Raw genomic sequence first — 9,304 nt, 5'->3', positions numbered from 1 at the left:
CCTGTTGTGCAGGCACAAGTTAAAGATTTATGGATGCCAGAAAAGAAGGAAGGGTGTAGTTTGGCTTTGGGTATGTCTGCTCGGTGTTTTGCAAGTAGAAGCAAGCTGGCTCTCTCCAGGCTGAACGTGAGCCAGCTCTAAGCCAAAGCTGTGTAGCTCCAGGTAGCACATTGCTGACCCTCGGCTAATCAGTAATCAGAAAGGCAGGATTTATTAGGTTGGGTCCACGGCCACTCCAATGCGCCTGGACAATATCCAAGCGGCTGACAGGGTGGGCAGGCACACTCCTTGAATAAGGGCACCGGCTCTGAGGTGGCCCCGGGTTCCAGTCAGCAACCTCCAACTTATTTTTGGGTTTGTAGCTGTTCTCCTTCATCTATGTCACACAAATCATACTGAGTTTGGATTGATCACAGCATGATCAAAGCCACGCTGTGGCAATAAGCAATTTGAGCTTCCCTTTTTGCTGTTCATGGCAAGACCACTACTGAGCTTTTGAGTATTTATAGCTTTATAATTTAGTTACTTATCTCCAGGTCACATCACATACTGTATATTGACTCCAAATTGACTTCTGCTCATTATGTAGCCCTAACTTTTTACAATAAAACTATTGCAGAATTATATTCAAAGGCCTTGTCTCTTCACTTGGAGGTAGCTCATATATGGCTTTTTTTCTCTTTTGTGATCAGTTTAGCATGTGAAGCTGTTACATATTTAGTAGGCATTTTCATTTGTAGTTTTTTTTTTCTTTTTAGACTTACATATTTTTGTAAAACAGCGGAAATCTTAATATGTAAAAGATTAATACGTGCTTTTCTTTTCGGATGGTCTGAGCATTAACATTCCATAAATAGACCAATTTTCTCTCTGAGTTGATAAGTAGTCAAATACTTCCACTAAGGACATTTTTACTTTATCATCCAGAATGTGAACAAATTTAAATTTAACTGGCAATTATTGCTGGTGAATGGAAGTTAAATATATGAGTGTTTTTTCTAATTTAGTTTGGTTAATCTCATCTTTAGTGCTACTAAGTAATTGCTTGAGCAGCCATCAAGACAAAAGGCTTATGACAGTCTCGTAGGCTTGTATATTGCTGTGGTATAGTAATTTATGCTGAACCAGCATCATTCACCAAGAACCAAGAAGAGATTCCAGCCTCTGATGTCAGGAACTTTAAAATGCTTTTTATTTGCATTAAGGAACTCTAAGAAATAGAAAAATACAAATTCAACCTCACAGTGGAATTTCTGTGTTCAGCAGCTGAAATGTCACCATGTGACATCTGAAAAATCATCCCAGAGATACACATTCCCCGTGGGGCTATACCTCATTTACGTTAGTTATGTAGAATGAGGGCTCAGGATCTATGCAACCATTGAAACCATTTTCTGATCTTTGGTTCATCTGTTGACGTTGCTTTTTTTTTTTCTGATGCTTGCCTAATGTAGCAAGCTCCAGGATTCAGGTCATCAGTTTCTGCAGTTCCAAGAAAGGTACTTATGTAAGCCAAACCATAAAGTTTGAAAAGTGGCAATGGATAAAAGTGGAGTCCCTACCAGGTGGTATTCTAGGCATGCCACAGATAATTACAAATAAAAGCAGGACTAATAAATATTTGTACCAGTGGAACCCATCCTGGGGTGGGACTATGTTGTGCCAGGCTATGAGCCACAAAGCTGCTTTCTCTGTAGCTGTACTAGTTAGATAAAGAGACACTGTTGGGTGGTCCATCTGATGTAATAACTTTTCAGATATTTAATAAGCAAATTAAAACAAACAATTTTCTCTCCTACTTCTGTTAGATTCTTAAATGCATTTAGGTATAAGAAGAGATTGGTAGCACCACGTTATGAGACAGTGGTCAGACTTCATCTTGGGGAATGATCATCTGATTTTGGTTACCTACAAAAAAGATGAATTTGAAGCATAGCTGATGCAGACTAGCACTACTCGTGTAGTTGGTGGACTAGGAACCTTTTTTATGACAGAAGCTCTGCTGGTGTGGCCCCACCAGATTAAAGCTGAAAGACAACAGCTATCTGATAATTTAATTAGCATCTAATACATTGGAAATTCAATACCAGGTGAAGGAAAAGGTAAGTGACTGGTGATTCTTTCTATTTACTTTATCCTAGGCTTGATATTTTTTCATTTTTTTTTTTTTTCATAATTCAATGACTGTTCCTAAGGTCACTGTAGGTGGAAGCCAAAAGGTAGAGAGTGGCTTTCTTTAAGCTTATATGAATTCCACAAAAGCAGACAAATACTCAGTAAATAATAGAATTATTTCCTTATTCCTTGAAACATATAGAACTAGCTTCTTTTTCCATTGTATGTAAAAAAAGGCAAATGGATTTCACACACTATTACATTATGTCTTTTTGCTCACACCGGGGGTACTAATTTGTGCTCACATTGAGCAGACATAAATGTCACAGAAGACTACTGCTGAAAAGCCAGGTGTCCGTACTTTTCTCATTCCAGAGAAGGAATACCCTAATCTCCTTTTAGTTAGTTTGTACCCAGGGAAAGTAACACTCTTCTAAATATCAGACTATGACTGAAAATCTGTTCTTTTCTGTACTTGGTAAATATGTTTTTCTGACTGAAATAATGAGATTATCAGGAAATTGGTCATTTATTGCTCCTGCAACTCCAAGCTAATTAAAGCTAATTAAAGAAGCTGTAATGGACAGTCTTAAGGTTCCTTCTGAAATTGTATTTTTCTAATGTACACTTCCCTCAAATCTCTTTTCATACCACTTGGCAGTGGTATATAATTAAAGTTCATGTGTTTAATTTAGTTAAAACATACAGTCATATTATACTGCTCAGAAGGATACAGGGCTAATCCTGATGGATAGATGCAGATCTACATTCCTAGATTGATATGTTTCTTTTCTTAAGTTTTGCTGATGCACCTCCATTCTGAGCACTCGGCTTTCCTCCTGAGATAATGCCATTCATGGCTTCCTGAGAATCTGGATGAAATGGGTCAAGGTTTTTTCAGGAGGATTAAGATGAAATCTAGTGAGGCACTCACATTAAAAAAACCCACGTAGAATATTTCTGCTCTGGCAGCCACTGAAGCAAGGACAGCTCCAAAACTCACACAGCATCTGTAACTAGGTCACAAGATTTTCCTTAGTTTGCCTTTGTAGGGGAGTTCAGAGGCTTCCTTGTTTAAACAAAAGCTATCCCACTGATCCAAGCTTCACTGTGGTCTACATGTGAGGTAGAGTGGAGTTTAACATCTGCCAGTCTGAGAGGCAACAAACTACGACCTTAGTTTAAACCCTTCTACAGAGGAGACAGTGATTTTCTTACCTAATGTAATTTCTTGTTGAGAATTTCAAAATTTTCAGAAAGGTGCACAACTGGAAGGTGATGGAATTTCTCTCTCAGATATGCTGCTGCTTAAGGCAGTGAAGGTCACCTCTAAATCCTTTAGCCCAGTGTCCTGAGATGGGTAATTGCAATTGTTATTTGTCTCAACATAAACCGCCAGAAAATTAACTTTAAACATTATATTTGAATAGTGAAATGGTGTGTATAGAGTGGATTGGTCTAAGGAGACACTCCAGCTGTAGTCCAATATAAGAAATGATCTGAGGAGAGAATATCTGTGGTCATTTGGACTGACAGTCTGGCAGTGACCAAGCAGTTTCCTTATGACAAGAGCTGTCTTTCCAAGGACTGCTAGTGGTAAAGGAAAACACACTTCTTTAATTACTATTTAAGTGTAAGAACTCTTAAAATTAATTTATTTATTTTAAAAGGCAGTTTGGGGAGTTGATAGAAGTTTATGTAAAAGATAAGCTTGTTTGCACTTAGCTGAAACAGAACTTTAACTGATATTAAACCCTCATGAAAGTAAAAGCGTATTTCACAAAACAAACCAATGAAGGAAAAAGTAAGCTTTGAAGATATGGTAAAAATTCTCTGCTATAAAAATAAAGCCATTTGGAAAAATACTGCATATGTATGAAACCAACTACATATTCGCAAGCTGAGGCTGAACTAAGAGCTTTGTGTGAAGGTGCTGACTCTAAAGGAATGACAGCAGCTCATTTCAAGTCCAGCCAAGCATGAAAGAGCTTCATGTTTGGTTTTGTTTGTTTTTTTTTATGAAGCTATCCTTTATTATACTAGCAGCTCCTTACTACTCTTGCCTCAATTTTATATTTCTAGAATTGTAAAATGGTTTGGGTTGGAAGGGACCTTAAAGATCATGTAGTTCTAACCCCCCTGCCATGGGCAGGGACACCTTCCACTAGACCAGGTTGCTCAAAGCCCCATCCAGCCTGGCCTTGAACACTGCCAGGGATGGGCACCCACAGTTGCTCTGGGCAACCTGTTCCAGTGTCTTGCTACCCTCACAGTAAAGAATTTCTTCCTAATATCTAACCTAAATCTACTCTCTTTTAATTTAAAACCATTACCCCTTATCCTATCACTACATGGCCTTGTAAACAAGTCCCTCTGCAGCTTTCTTGTAGGCCCCCTTTAGGTACTGGAACGCCACAATAAGGTCTCCCTGGAGCCTTCTCTTTAGGCCGAACAACCCCATCTCTCCCAGCCTGTCTTCACAGGAGAGGTGCTCCAGCCCTCTGATCACCTCTGTGTCCCTCCTCTGGACCCGCTCCAAGAGGTCCATGTCTTTCCTGTGCTCAGTGCCCCAGAGCTGGATGCAGTGCTCTGGGTGGGGTCTCACAAGAGCAGAGTAGAGGGGGAGAATCACCTCCCTCAACATGCTGGTTATGATTCTTTTGTTGCAGCCCAGGATACGGTTGTCTCTCTGGGCTGCAAGCGTACATTGCTGGCTCATGTTTAGCTTCTCATCCACCAACACCCCCAAATCTTTCTCCTCAGCGCTGCTCTCAATCCATTCTCTGTCCAGCCTGTATTTGTGCTTGGGACTGCCCTGACCCAGGTGCAGGACCTTCCACTTGTCCGTGTTGAATTTCATGAGGTTCACATGGGCCCACCTCTCAAGCCTGTCAAGATCCCTTTGGACGGCATCCCTTCCCTCCAACATGTCAACTGCACCACTGAACTTGGTGTTGTCCACAGACTTGCTGAAGGGACACTCAATCCCAGTGTCCATGCTGCCAACAAAGACATTAAACAGTGCCAGTCCCAATACTGACCCCAAAGGAGTACAACTCATCACTGGTCTCCATTTGGGCATCAAGTTATTGACTGCAAAAAAACCCCACCCAAAACCAACCAAAACCAAAACCAAAACCCAAAACACAAACAACCCCATAGTAAGTTTTAAATACAAATTCCTTCTCACAGATTTAGTTTGTTTTTATTCTGAGGAAGGGGAAGTTAACCAAGGCAATGGAATTTAATGAAATTTTCCTAATATTGATATAGTCTTTTCTAGCAAAAGTAGATACTCCAGCAAATGTTAGACAGTGCTACCGAGGCTTTCAATTTTCAGTGCAAAACTGTATTCTTTATTTCAGACTTCTCATGTAGTACATAGTGACTATATTTAATTGTGTACCCAGTACCATTCGCATTTTTGTAACACTGTCTAGCACGTTACAGGAGTGGAGACTTCCTTCTCCCTCCTATGTCTAAAACTGTTATCTTCTGTCTAGTTTTGGAAATGGCATTTATGTTGGGAGACTAAGAACTCACTCCCCATCTTGAACTTGCTCTTGCTCATCCCCATTTGACTTCAGGGTAGGGATTCAGTTACCTGCACGTAAGTGCCTACAACCATTTTAGATGTTTTAAACACCACCTTGGCACGTGGTTGCCTCTTCTCAAAATGATGAGTCTATATGGTAAATCCTGGGCTGTATCTGCTACCCTGTGCAGATGTTTAACTGGATGTTAGTGAAGCTTTTGATGCCACTTCCTACAGCATTCTCCTGGAGAAATTGGCTGCTCGTGGCCTGGATGGGTGTACTCTTAGCTGGGTAAAAAACTGGCTGGATGGCCGGGCCCAGAGAGTGGTGGTGGATGGAGTTACATCCAACTGGTGGCCCATCACAAGTGGTGTTCCCCAGGGCTCAGTACTGGGGTCAGCTCTGCTTAATATCTTTATCAATGATCTGGACGAGGGGATCAAGTGCACCCTCAGTACATTTGCAGATGACAGCTAGCTGGGCAGGAGTGTTGATCTGCTGGAGGGCAGGAGGCTCTGCAGAGGGAGCTGGACAGGCTGGGCTGATGGGCCAAGGCCAGTGTATGAGGTTCAACAAGGCTCCGTGCCGGGTCCTGCACGTGGGTCACAACAACCCCACGCAACGCTACTAGCTTGGGGAAGGGTGGCTGGAAAGCTGCCTGGAGGGAAAGGACCTGGGGGTGCTGTTCGACAGGTGGCTGAACATGAGCCAGCAGTGTGCCCAGAGGGCCAAGAAGGCCAACAGCGTCCTGGCTTGTATCCAAAATAATGTGGCCAGCAGGACAAGGGAAGTGATTGTCCCCCTGTGTTCAGCACTGGTGAGGCCACATCTCAAACACTGTGTTTGGTTTTTGGGCCCCTCACTGCAAGAGGGATGTAGAGGTGCTGGAGCGTGTCCAGAGATGGGCAGCGAGGCTGGTGAAGGGTCTGGAGCACAAGTCCTGTGAGGAGTGGCTAGAGGGCACTGGGGTGTTAAGCCTGGAGAGGAGGAGAGTGAGGGGAGAACTTACTGCAGGCAGGAGGTGGGTGTCAGTCTCTCTCCCAAGTAAGAAGTGGTTGGACAAGCGGAAATGGCCTCAAGTTGAACCGAAGGAGGTTTAGATTGGATATTAAGAAAAATTTTTTCACTTAAAGGGCTGTCAAGCATTGGAACAGGCTTCCCAGGGAAGCAGCTGAATCACCATACCTGAAGGTATTTAAGAAATGTGTAGATTTGGTGCTTAGGGACATGGTTTGGTGGTGGACTTGATGTTCTTAAAGGTCTTTTCCAACCTAAATGATTCTATGATTCTGCACTTCTATGAGATACTGTGGCTTGCACTTCTCTTTCTTAACAGATATATAATTTTGGAGGAAGTGACTTTATCATAAGGGCCTCAGTTTTTAGGTGCCCTCCATGTTTGAAATCTCTAGTGAGTAAGTGACAAATTGAGAAGGAACATTAGATGTTTGCTTCTGTGCTGGCACCCACTTGCACTGCGGGTGCTGCTCTGCAGTGCAGCTGCCTTGGTGGGTGCTGGCTGGGCTTGCTTACCTGAAAGCTCCTGAGACCTGACTCTTCACTGTTTGCAAGGCAAGTGAAGATACCCAGGGGAAATGTTCTAGACAAATCCACTTTCACTCTGCTTTATTGTTAGTAGCGTTTTATTTCATACATATTTTAGCTAATTTGTTATTTCAATTTGAATACAAAGTGTTTCATTTCGAGAAGTTGCTGTCTGTTGACTTGCTGAGATAATTGTCACATCTTTGTTTTAATATATATATATATAGCTGAGATTATAGATTTTCAAACAGATCAGATAAGCAGTGCCATATGACTTCCTGATCAAGTGTCATACCCTGAGGCAGATTGTCCCTTCCTCCTGGCCACTGAGTGTAAAAATAAGGTGAGAAGAATCACCTGGTTTTAATGGGGATGGCTATAACTGGAGCAAAGGCTAGTCCTGTTGATTTCTGCTATGCAGGATGTTTTTAGGGTAGTATCTATTCCCATTTTCCTCCACAAGAAACAGATGTTTCCTGATGAAGAAATGTGTGAGGAGAAAGGGGACCTGTGACTTAATTCACCATTTCTTCCTACCTCACTGATGCTCAGGCTTAGAATTTGCAGATATGGATGGCACCTGATTTTTCAGGAGTTACTGGTCTTATGAGACAACTGTGACGCTACTGGTCTTTGTTAACTGTCCTGCTGTGGAAGTCACCATCCCTGCGGGTAGGTCAGCCCAGACCCTTGACCTACTGGCAGAGGAGTGGGAATGCTGGTGTTTGGAATGGATGACCTTAGCTGTGGTGATTAGCTGTGCTAACACTTCTTTAACCGGAGCAGGGAAGAAGGAAAAGGGTCTGCATGTGCCTGTGGTTTATGCTGATCTGCTAACCTGTCAGTGGGGCCATTTGAGGTGTGAGGAGTTTTGCTGTCCCCAGCAGGCGGCCAGGCAATGCAGCTGCCTGTTTGCTAGCCCCTGTGATAAAACAGCACCATTTAACTTCGTGGTATCTAATGTTCATCCTGATAGCAAGAGGTACAGGACGATTGATAATTAAATTATCTGCAAACACTGTGATCCACTTTCTATTTTAAATAGAGCATAAATCTTTAAAATATACATTTTTTTCATTTGCTTTACAGGAAGATGTTTTGGGAAGAAATGGTTATGCTGTGCATAGTATTTTAACAAGGAAAAGCTAATATGATATGACAAATTATGTGTAGAACTGCAATGATGAAATAATTGATCTTCTGGAGATTATTTTAATTGTTTCTTTTTGGCTTTCATATGCAAATAGATAACTGCTGGTCCTACAAAATATTTTACAGCTCAAAGGGGAACTTATTAGCTGCCTTATTAGTAGAGTTCAGCAAAATGTCATCTTCCCAATGCAGGGAATTTGTATAAGTAGGGTTTAGCAAAGACAACTCTGTTATCACAATTTAGACATTCTTACATAATTAAAATTCAGAGTGCAATGGTTTTGGCCGGAATAGAGTTAATTTTCTTCATAGTAGCTAGTATGGGGCTATGTTTTGGATTTGTGCTGGAAACAGTGCTGATACCACAGGGACGTTACTGCAGAGCGGTGCTGACACAGAGCCAAGGGCTTTTCTGCCCCTCACCCCAGCCCAGCAGCGAGCAGGCTGGGGGGGCACAAGGAGCTGGGAGGGGGCACAGCCAGGACAGTGAACCCCAGCTGACCAAAGGGACATTCCATACCATATGGTGTCATTGCTCAGCATACAAAGCTGGGGGAAGAAGGAAGAGGGGGGGGGATGTTTGGAGTGATGGTGTTTGTCTTCCCAAGTAACCGTTATGTGTGATGGAGCCTTGCTTCCCTGGAGATGGCTGAACACCTGCCTGGGAAGTGGTGAATGGATTCCTTGCTTTGCTTTGCTTGAGTACCTGGCTTTTGCTTTACCTATTAAACTTTCTTTATCTCAACCCGTGAGTTTTCTCACTTCTACTCTTCCAGTTCTCTCGCCTACCCTGTTGCAGGGGGAGTGAGTGCACGGCTGTGTGGGGCTTGGCCGCTGGCTGGGGTTACACCATGACACAGAGAAACAGATGTAATAGCGGGTAGAATGTAGATCTTGCTTTAGAAACAAATGTATTTCTAATTCACCAGGTAGAGAAAGCCCAACCCTAGGGTAGG

Source organism: Falco peregrinus, chromosome 2 (genome assembly GCF_023634155.1).
Source record: "Falco peregrinus isolate bFalPer1 chromosome 2, bFalPer1.pri, whole genome shotgun sequence".
Lineage (NCBI taxonomy): Eukaryota > Metazoa > Chordata > Aves > Falconiformes > Falconidae > Falco > Falco peregrinus.
Note: the sequence above shows the minus strand (reverse complement) of the source record.